This window comes from Triticum aestivum, chromosome 1A (genome assembly GCF_018294505.1).
Source record: "Triticum aestivum cultivar Chinese Spring chromosome 1A, IWGSC CS RefSeq v2.1, whole genome shotgun sequence".
NCBI classification, from domain to species: domain Eukaryota; kingdom Viridiplantae; phylum Streptophyta; class Magnoliopsida; order Poales; family Poaceae; genus Triticum; species Triticum aestivum.
The window spans coordinates 321,438,109-321,446,029 of record NC_057794.1 but is presented as its reverse complement, the minus strand read 5'-3'; positions in this window follow the sequence as shown (position 1 = coordinate 321,446,029).

The window sequence follows — 7,921 nt, the reverse complement described above, 5'->3', positions numbered from 1 at the left end:
TCCCACTTGAGCTCATACGCGTCTCCTGGAGCAAAATCATCAGGCCCTGCATCTGGTATCTTTGTGAGCCACAGGGACTCAGCAATCTCGCACCCTCGCGATCAAGACTATTTAAGCTTATAGGTATGGCGAGGTAAATATGAGTGGAGCTGCAGCAAGCGACTAGCAAGTATGGTGGCTAACTTATTCGCAAAAGAGAGCGAGAAGAGGAGGCAAAGCGCGAGAGAGAAACTAGAGAACGGCCTGCGCAAACATTACTCCAACACCGTGTCCACTTCCCGGACTCCGCCGAGAAGAGGCCATCACGGTAACACACTCAGTTGATTCATTTTAATTAATTAAGGTTCAAGTTATCTACAACCGGACATTAACAAATTCCCATCTGCCCATAACCGCGGGCATGGCTTTCGAAAGTTCAAATCCGTGCAGAGGAGTCCCAACTTAGCCCATGACAAGCTCTCACGGTCAACGAAGGAATAGACCTCCTCCCAAGACGTTCCGATCAGACTCGGTATCTCGGTAATTCAAGACACTTCGACAGGTTAAAACAAGACCAGCAACACCGCCCGAATGTGCTGACATATCCCGATAGGAGCTGCACAAATCTCATTCTCAGGGCACACTTAGATGAGCAAGACGTCGGGTAGGCCAGCCCAGAGTTGCCCCTGGTAGCCCCGGACATCGCTCAGTTGGACCAACACTCAGAGGAGCACTAGCTCGGGGGGGGCTAAAATAAGATGACCCTTGAGTCTGCAGAACCCAAGGGAAAGAAAAGGCTAGGTGGCAAATGGTAAAACCAATGTTGGGAATTGCTGGAAAAGCTTTAATCAAGGCGAACTATCAAGGGGTTCCCATTATAACCCAACCGTGTAAGGAACGCAAAATCCGGGAACATAACACTGATATGACGGAAACTAGGGCGGCAAGAGTGGAACAAAACACTAGGCGAGAGGCCGAGCCTTCCACCCTTTACCATGTATATAGGTGCATTAAGATAACATAGCAATATAATGATATCCCAACAAGTAAATAAATGTTCCAACAAGGAACGACCTTCAATCTTCACCTGCAACTAGCAACGCTATAAGAGGGGCTGAGCAAAGCGGTAACATAGCCATTCAATAGTTTGCTAGGACAAGGTGGGTTAGAGGTTTGACATGGCAATTTGGGAGGCTTGAAAGCAAATGGTAGGCATCGTAGCATTGGCATAGCAAAAGAGCGAGCAAACAAGCATAGCAAAGATAGTAGTGATTTCGAGGGTATGATCATCTTGCCTGCACAGTTGTCAGAGTTGACTGGATCCTCGAAAGCAAACTCAACGGGCTCCTCGTTAGTGAACTCATCTCCCGGCTCTACCTAAACAAGACAAACAAGCAACAAGGATACAATCAACCACGTGCAAACTCAAACAACACAATGCAAAGATGATATGATATGCGGGATGCGATGCGGGATGCAAAATGCAAGATATGATAGGATATGCAAGAACCTGGCCTTAACTTGGAAATCCAAGTGTGCCACTGGAAAGATGAGATGAAATCGCTTGAAAACAATATAAAGAACGCTGGAATCGGAGTTACGGTTTGGAAATGGCAAGCGATTCGAATATGACACCGGTCTGCAATTTACAGCAAGTAGCCAACCAAATGCAATGAGATGAACATGCTACAGCAACCAAACATGACAACAAAATACATGGCAGGTATGCACACAAGATGCTTAACGAAAGTCTAGCACTGAGCTACGGCCAATTCATCCATTAACAGGTTCAAACAAGCATGGAAAAAATGCATATGACAAACAGATCTCAGACAGTGAAATTAACACTTGTCTGGAATTTCAGATCAGGTAGCCCTCTTCGGAGCAACAAAACTACGTGCTATAGGACCTGAACAAGGAAAAGTAAAGCACGACATGGAGCTACTCAAAAAGCTTAACAAAAGTCCCTTAGTGACCTTGAGCCAAAAGGGATCAGAAAATATAATTGCAAGCATGTGAACATAGCAAAAACATAATCAGTTCACAGACTTAGTGAAAACTGACACATGCTGAAATATAACTCAAGTAGTCATGTTTACAAGCTCGATGCACTCACTATGGTGCAAGTCATGGCAAGACAAGCATACACCCATCAATAAGGCACAAAATGTAATCTAGACATGGCAAGAACAATAGCATAGAATGCATGGATCAACTACAACATCATCGGCAAAATTGCAAACAAGTTGACAATCTGCCCAGATTCACAAAGTAGCAAAAGTAGAGCTCGATTGACTCAAGCTAGGGTGCTCCATAATTGCGAACAAAGACATGGATGGATAGAGCACTACAATATTAACAAAACATCCTCACTGATCATGCCCAAAAGAGCCACGTAGCACTAGGAAACAACATGAACATATGGCATCATGAGATAAACAGCTGCAGGACTTAGTGAAATTACTAAGTCCCTGAAAACAGAATTACCGAGTGCCTCACTTTGCAAGCTTGCATTAGTCACCACACACATCACAAAAATACATGGGTTGCACCTCTGGAAAGATGACAAAACCCTTAACAAAACACATGTAGAGCATCAGGGTATATCATGCACACATTAATCATGGCAAAAATGACAAAAACCTAAACGGAGTAGTAGATCTGACAATTAACTCAAGTAGCCCTCTTCTAACAGCATTTCGGGCATCAAGCTGAACTCAAATGAAAATGATGCAATGGAATGAAATGATTTACTCTTTGAGATGAACATTTTGATATGCTATATGCATGAATCGGAGATACGGATGCAAAGTTACGGGGTCACGAACAGGAGCACTTGGATCGGAAATTCTGGGACTTTGACCCCTAGGGTTTACTGTTCATCCGAGATCCGGATGTGCACGTTGCACGAGGTTCGACGCCGGGATCTGCACGTTGCACGTTGCACGAGGTTCAACGCGGCGACCATGGCGAGGAGGCGGTCGGCAGCGGGCGGCGTGCGGGCGGAGAGGCGGCGGCGGCGGCTTGGCGCGGCGGCGGCGCGGCGGCAGCGTGGCGCGAGGCGGCGGCAGCGCGGGAGGCGGCGGTAGCGCGGCGCGGGCCCGAGTGGCGGCGGGGAGGGCCCGCGATAGGCCGCGGCGGGCCGGCGGAGGAGGCAGCGCGGGGAGGCCACGTGGTAGGCCCTCAGTGGCTGCGGGCGGCGGCGGAGTCCGTCCGGCGAGAAACGGACATGTCTGGTGCGCGCGAGGGGATTTTCTAGGGTTTCGGGGAGGAAGGAGATCCGAAAACGGAGGGGTGTTTGAATAGGCTTAGAGGGAGCTAGGAGAGTCCAAATGAGGTGCGGTTTTCGGCCACGCGATCGTGATCGAACGCTCTAGATGATGGAGCAGAGTTAGGTGGGTTTTGGTCCAAATTGGAGGGGTGTTGGGCTGCAACACACACAAGGCCTTTTAGGTCCCTCGGTTAACCGTTGGAGTATCAAACGAAGTCCAAATGGTACGAAACTTGACAGGCGGTCTACCGGTAGTAAACCCAGGCCGCTTGGCAAGTCTCGGTCCAATCCAGAAATGTTTAATCCCCACACACAAAAGAAAGCTAGAAATGACCACCGGAGGAGAACGAAGCGCCGGAATACAAAACGGACAACGGGGAAAATGCTCGAATGCGTGAGACGAACACGTATGCAAATGAAATGCACATGATGACATGATATGCAATGCATGACAATGAAAAAAACACATGGAGACAAAACCCGAACTCGAGGAAATAAATATAACTTAACACCGGAAATGGCAAGAGTTGGAGTACAAATTGGGAAAGTTACATCTGGGGTGTTACACGTTCCCTGTGAGGAGGACGGCAGACGAACGCATTTTCCTCGCAGTTTTGTTCCTATATATAAAAAAGTATGCTACTTGGTATCCGCTTAGTCAACAAAACGATTGTGCCAACCTTGACCGTTGGATTGACATTCAACGTATGTCACGTTTCTTTAGTATCTTCTTCCTCAAGCCGCCAAAGCCAAACCAGCGCCGACGGGACCGCCTGCTCCCACCTCCCACGGCTGGCTGTGATCTGCCCCAGCTCCTGTTCGTTCCCGCCCGAGGCCTCACCATCGTCCTCCACCTTGGTTCGCTCGCCGCGGCGCCGCCCTCCGGTGTTGTCCACATGGTCAACAACCGAGAGGAATAAGGAAATGACTGTACATGGTGAGGATGACAGTAGGGACCCAGCAGCACGCAGTAATTTTGTTTTGTCGGGACGGAGAAGGGTATCAACTGGGTTGTGAGGGACCCGTGGCCCGTCTAGCCCAGGCTTTTATTTCATATGTTTAGCACATGGCCATCCCAGTTTGTTTTTTTCCTTTCTGAAAATTGCTAGCCAGCTATTTTGTTTTTTGTAGAATAACCAACGTAGGCCTACTTGCTTTTCTACGCCCTGCTGGGCCGGAAATCTTTCAAGACAAGGAGGGATGCATTTTGCCCAGAAAATGGGCTATAAGTAATAAGAAATGGGCTATAAGTAATAATAAATGGGCTGTAAAATGAAAAAATACAGCAAACAGGCAATTAGTTCCAAAATACTGTTTTCTTTCGGATTTTGATATTTTAAATTTCATTGTTTTTGTGCGGGTAAAATTTCATTGAATTTAAACTGAGTTATATTTAGATTTAAAATTAATTTGAATCTGGCTAGAAATTTCGGGCTGTATGTTGTTTGGGACAGATTTGGAGGCTGACTTGTGGGTCTACTAGATTGACGTGTACTTTGGCTTTGTCAACTTAGTCCACAAATGATTCTAACAGCAGTGACCGTTGGATGTTAATCCAACGGCCGTGCTGCTTCTTCGATATCTGATCTTCTTGCTCCAGCCGCCCAAACCAGCTCCGATGGGACTGCCTGCTCCCGCTTCCCATGGTCGGCTGTGCTGCCGCACAGGCCGCACCGCCCCACCCTACTTCATTGCTGGCCAGGCCATTCCTCTACTCACCCACACCTCCTGTTATTTTCCGGCGACGATAGCCGGACCAGTAAACCCTCGTACTCCCCACCGCGTGGGCAACCATTGTCGAGTCTTCCCCAGCTCCGTGTCGTTCCCTTCCTAGGCCTCGCCGTCATCCACCGCCATGGTGCTCTCGGCGCGGCCTGGTCACCTTGGTCAACGAACGACATCCATCGGCCGTGGACTATACGCACAAAATAATGATTCCTCCACCTGACAGCTGGGACCCACCGGAAGGGCCTCTATATTTCATGAAAAAAACGTTCCCCCCGCTGACATGTCGGACCCACCAGCTATATCTTCGCACGCAAGGAAGTGCCTCCTTATTACGCACAAAAAAAATGAATACCCCCCTGCTAGCTGGGACCCACCATAGTGGGAGGATGACTTGTGGGCCAACAAAGTTGACGGGGACGGAGGGCTTTGTCAACTTAGTCAATATGAACGATTCTAGCTCCAGCGATCGTACGATGTCCATCCAACGACCGTAGTGCTTCTTCAACCTTTGGTCTTCTTGCTCCAGCCGCCCAAAGCAGCGCCGGTCGTGCCGCATGCTCCTGCCTCCCGTTGCCGGCTGTGCTGCCGCGGAGGCCTCACCGCCCCTACTATTCCCACCGCTAGCCAGGCCCTGCAGCGACGGCAGCCTCACACCGCAGCCGAACCAGTGAACCCACGTACTCCTCTCCGCGCGGGCTTCCACTGCCGCATCTTCCCCAGCTCCGCGTCGTCCCCTTCCTAGGCCTCGCCGTCGTCCACCGCCATGGTGCTCTTCGCACAGTGTGGTCAACATGGTCAAGGAACGACTTCCATCGGAAGAGTACTGTACGTGGAGAGGCTGACAGTTGGGTCCACCGCCACAGCCCAGTTTTTTTGCGATTTGCCAAGTCGCTTTGTCAGGCCTGTTGGGCTGCAAATCTTTCAAGACGAGGAGAGCTTTCATTCGGCTGGCCAAGAAAATGGCCCCTCAGTAATGAGAAATGGGCTGTACATTTTTAAAACACATCAAACCGGCAATTAGTTTCAAATATCTTTTTTTTCATTTCAAGATTTTAAATTACACTAATTTTTATCCGTGGAGAATTTGTTGGATTTTATATTGATATACATTTATTTTTAAAATCAGTTTGAATGTGAGTCGAAATTTCTGGATTAAAAACAGTTTGGACCGCACCGAAATATGCAAAAGTTCGTATAATTTTTTAATTGTGGCCACAATTTGGGCTGTAATGCTAACAAAAAGAATATGGGCTCCAGAAAAACCTTAAGAATTAGCAAATGGACTGTAAACTATTAGAAATAATGGCAGGTGGGCTGTGTGCTGTTTTCCACAGATTTGAGGCTTTCCTAAAACAAGGTTGACGCACAAGCAGTGACTGTTGGATGTCCATCCAATGGCCGTCGTGCTTCTTCAATCTCTGCTATTCCTACTCCAGCCGCTCAAACAAGCGTCGGTGGGACTACCTGCTCCCTCCTCCCCGCGGCCAGCTGTGCTGCCGCGCAGGCCTCACTGCCCCACCATACTCCCATCGTTGGCCTAGCCATCCCTCTACTCACCCACACCTACTGTTATTCTCCGGCGATGGCAGACGAACCAGTAAAACCTCGTACAGTCGTACTCCCCTCCGCGTGGGAAACAGCTGTCGAGTCTTCCCTGCCTCCGTGTCGTTCTCTTCCTAGGCCTCGCCGTCGTCTACCGCCCTGGTGCTCTCGGCGTGGCCTGATCAACGTGGTCAATGACCGACATGCATCTGAAGTGGATTGTACGTGGAGAGGCCGACAGCTGGGTCCATGGCCGCACGCAAGGAAATGCCTCCTTATTACGTGCAAAATAATGATTCCTCCACCTGACATCAGGGACCCACCGAAAGGGCCTCTGTATTTCGCGAAAAAAACGTTACCGCCGCTGACAGCTCGAACCCACCAGCTATATCTTTGCACGCAAGGAAGTGCCTCCTTATTACGCACAAAAAAATGAATACTCCCCCTGTTAGCTGGGACCCAGTATAGTGGCAGGCTCACTTGTGGGCCTACTAAGTTGACGGGGACGGAGGGCTTTGTCAACTTAGTCAATATGCACGATTCTAGCTCCAGTGACCGTACGATGTCCATCCAACGGCCGTAGTGCTTCTTCAACCTCTGGTCTTCTTGCTCCAGCTGCCCAAACCAGCGCCGGTCGTGCCTCGTGCTCCTGCCTCCCATGGCCGGCTGCGATGCGGCGGAGGCCTCACCGCACCCTACTACTCCCATCGCTGGCCGACCATCCCTCTACTCACCCACACCCCCTGTTACTCTGCGGCGATGACAGCCTCACACCGCAGCGAACCAGTGCCCTCGTACTCCTCTACGCGTGGGCATACACTGCCGCGTCTTCCCCGGCTCCGCGTCGTCCCCTTCCTAGGCCTCGCCGTCGTCCACCGCCCTGGTGCTCTCGGCGCGGCGTGGTCAACGTGGTCAAGGAACGGATTCCATCGGACGTGGACTGTACGTGGAGAGGCTGACAGCTGGGTCCACGGCCGCAGCAAGGAAGTGCCTCCTTATTACGTGCAAAATAATTATTCCTCCACCTGATAGCGGGGACCCACCAGTCGGCCACCGTATTTCGCCCCCCTGACTGCTGGGACCCACCAGCTACATCTTCGCAGGCAAGGAAGTGCCTGACAGTGGGGACCCACCTGGTCGAAGCACACGTAGCGTTGTCATTCTGGTCGCGAACATGTATGTACATACTGGTCGATGTAGAGGCGCGCACGTGTCGTAGTAGAGGCGCGCACGTGTCGTAGTAGAGGCGCGCATGTAGCATGTACACGTACGTACAGCGGCCAGGGTGCAAGAAATAAAATACGGTACGTATATGTACATACGGGCGGGGTCTCGAACGCCTACTCGCGCATACGTACGGCCAGGGCTCGTGTACATGGCTGGGTCGGAACGGAGAAACAG